Source organism: Mastomys coucha, unplaced genomic scaffold (genome assembly GCF_008632895.1).
Source record: "Mastomys coucha isolate ucsf_1 unplaced genomic scaffold, UCSF_Mcou_1 pScaffold21, whole genome shotgun sequence".
Lineage (NCBI taxonomy): Eukaryota > Metazoa > Chordata > Mammalia > Rodentia > Muridae > Mastomys > Mastomys coucha.
Genome location: NW_022196904.1, coordinates 3,901,596 through 3,905,440, shown reverse-complemented (window position 1 = coordinate 3,905,440; position 3,845 = coordinate 3,901,596).

Sequence of the window (3,845 nt, the reverse complement as noted above, 5' to 3'; positions counted from 1 at the left end):
AAAAAAAAAAAAAAAAAAAAAAAAGAACAACACTTAAACAAATCAAACATACACACACAATATATATACATACATATATATAGTAGCATACAATTGTGGCTTTAATTTTACATTATCAACATATATTATTATAGAGATTTATTTACTTCTGTAAGTTTGTGTTCCTGGAAATTGAACCAAAGTTATCTGCAAGAACAGTAAGCCCTTTTTCTGACCCTGTATCTATGTTTTCTTTGTTTGTTTAGACACAGTCTTATTGTGTTGGCTTGGCTAGCTTGGAACTCTAGAATTCACAGAGACCTACCATATTCTGGGTTCTGAATGCTGATATTAAAGACATGACATGATCCACTCTGGGGGATCAAAAGAAACTGGTGCCTTTCTGTCTGAACCAGTGCCCTAAGCAGACCTTGGGCGCTAGCTCTGCACCCAACCACACAACACCCAGAGGAAGCTGGACTCCCAGATGCTCTAACACATACAGGATCATACGTGAGGAGGCCACAACATCCTCCCCAAACCAGAAGTAACTGGGATCCCCAGGGATCCAGGGACACAGGAATCCCTGTCCAGCCAGTGGCACACATTCCCTCCAGTCTGAGCTAGTGCCCTGAGCAGACCTTGGGCACTAGCTCCACACCAAGTTCCATAACACCCAGAGGAAGCTAGACTCCCAGGTGCTCTAACATATACAGGATCAGAGGATCTCAGGAGTTTGGTCATGCCAGGATTTCAGGATCCCAGAGGTAGCTTGACTCCCAGGAGCGCTTACACCCAGGATCTCAGGATCAAAGGATCACAGAGACAGCTGGACTCTAAGGAGTTCTGACATAACCAAGATAAGAGGACATAGAAGCACTTAAAGAGGAAATACAAAAATCCCTTAAAGAATTACAAGAAAACACAACCATACAGGTGAAGGAATTGCACAAAACCATACAGGATCTAAAATTAGAAGTAGAAACGATAAAGAAATCACAAAGGGAGATTTTCTCTCTGGTGACTTTCTAAGGCAGGACCAGCCAGGAGGCACAGGCCTCAGAAGTGGCCAGGAAACTGGGACAGGATCCTTTCTACCTCTGTCTACACGTAGGAGGGAGGGCAGATCCACAGCCCTCTCTGCCCTTTCCCCACAAGTGGAGAGCCTGTCTCCAGGGTGTGCTCTGATCCCAGGACTCAGGAAGGATGACTGATTCACAGCCCTCTGCACATGGGTTTTACCAAAGGAGAGCTGATCTCCCAGAAGTGCTGACACAGGATTACAGACCCACAGGAAGAACAAGCTCCAGCCAGAGACAGCAAGAACATCTAACACCAAAGATCAACAGATGGAGAAAGGCAAATGCAAGAACCTTACCAACAGAAACCAAGACTACTTGGCTTCATCAGAACCTAGTAGTCCCTCCACAGCAAGTCCTGGATATCCCAAAACACCGGAAAAGCAAGATCTGGATCTAAAATCATATCTCATGATGGTTAGGGATGGGCTCTGTCCTATATCAGTGATCAATTAAGTCAATCCCTTACAGATATGCCAATGGTTCAATCTGATCTGGAAAGTGGTCCAATTGAGACTCTCTTCTCAAGTTACTTACTCTATGTCAAGATGCTAGCTAAAGCCAAGTGGAATAGCTACCAGGGCAACATCGGAGAAATCACAGACCCCCTTGGCTTTCTTTAATGTGGATTATCTTGATATGGCTTCCCTAATTGAAGCTCTTCTGTCTCTAACAACTGAACACTTAATCCCAGAGGCTTTCCACTCCAGACCACATTGATAAGCACTTATGACTCTAAGATAACCCACCAGTCTGACTGAACTCCTCAGACATCCCTAAATGCTGGTGCCCAAAGCCTGGTGAACAGACACTCATACTGGCTGCATTGTCATCTTGACTTATGCTTTCTATATCTGATTATATCCACTCCTCCCATGGAAGCCTTTGATTCCTGCGTCCTCACCTAAATTCTTTTCAATTCTTTTCAAACTTCATTCTCTCATCTTTGTGATGCCCACCAACTCTACCTAGATGCTCAAGTCATGAGACTCAGGCTTAGTCCCTACTCTTATTTTCTTGAACATCAGCACCAGGACTCTCCCAGGTGCAGCAGCACACACCTGTAGTCCAAGTCCTTGGGAGGAGGATTATTTGATATCAGTAGGTTTAGATAAGCTCATGCAACATAAGACTGATTCCATTTCCTTTTAAGTCAGGCTATATTCCAGAGCAAACATCAACTCTTTTAGGTGTCTTCAAGCTTAATCATCATCCCCAGTGTTCCTGATCCGTGGACCATCTTTCAAGTGGGTGTGTCCACAACCGCTCTTCAAAACATTCCATTTTCTGTTCCTTTTGAAAATATAGCCCATAGCTAAGGAGATGGCTCAATGGGTAAAGACAGCTGCTGCTCAGGTCTGAGGACTCAAGGTTGATCTCTGAAATGCAAGTAAAAGGTGGAAGGAGATAATGCCACAGAGTTTTCCTCTGACCTTCATACACATGCTGTGGTGTGCTTGTATGCACACATACACAATAATAATAGATTTTAAAAGTTTAAAGTATTTTTAAAAGAAAAAACATAGCTCATCCTTGTTTGTTTGTTTGTTTTCGTACTTGTAAGTATATTGGGGCTTTTTTATTGATGTTTTCTTTATTTACTCGTCCTTATACTGAACTCCTGGTTGCTCTCCTCTACCTCCCAAGTGCTGCGGTTACTGGGGTATATATTCATATGAGGTTTTGCCACTGAGGCAGCAGCCAAAGTACTCTGCAAACGCTGGAGCATCCCTTACAGCGGCTGGTGGTGGCGGCAGAGATTTGCAACCCATGCCTGTGCTCTCTGCCCATCTTGGTCCCCGCGCCACACTCTTGTATCACCGATGGGGAGAAAAAAAAAACCCAAAGCAGATACAAGGACCACTTGGCAGAGTTGTAGGAAATCTTGCCCATATCTTGCAGCCCTAACACCAAAAAGGCCTTTCCGAGAGACCATTGGTCCAGCCGTTTATCGCTCGGCTCTAAGAATTATGGGTAATGTAGTTTCCTTAGCTCCTCCGCGTCCTCGCTTGGTTTCAGTGGCAATTTCATGCAGACCAATCAGAATTCTGGAAGCTGCTAAAAGTTTAAGACTAATAAATAGTCCACTCACGGAAAAGCGCGGGATTAGAATAAACAACGTCTAGGGTCGAGTTCGGGTCCTATGTGATAAGAAAGACCCCTGGCGTCATCGCAAATAGTCCTTAGACGCCTGAGCTTAGGGTCGACCCAACTCTTTCACACTCTTGGGCTTAAAGAACTGCAGCAGAAAATGCAGAGTAGAAAGAAAAAAGAAAAAAAAATTACCTAGAACTACTTGAGTCATATGGCATCAGTGAGACCAACCAAGCCAAACAACAAAAATCTGAAGTTTGGGAGTCTCTTACCTATCTATCTATCTATCTATCTATCTATCTATCTATCTATCTATCTATCTATCTATGAACAAACGGCTGGTAAAGTAGAGCTGGATGAGGACTGGATTTCTGGAGGGAGAAGCTAGATTTGGAGCCATCTGTAGCTGTTCAGATTGCAATTAATATGGCAATATGGCTGTGTATTACCCATACGACGGTGTTTGCGTTCTTATCTTTCGTTCTTTTTAAAATATCTCTCTCTCTCTCTCTCTCTCTCTGTCTCTCTCTCTGTTTGCGTTATCTTTCGTTCTTTTTAAAATCTCTCTCTCTCTCTCTGTTTGCGTTCTTATCTTTCATTCTTTTTAAAATATCTCTCTCTCTCTGTTTGCGTTCTTATCTTGCATTCTTTTTAAAATCTCCCTCTCTCTCTCTCTCTCTCTCTCTCTCTCTC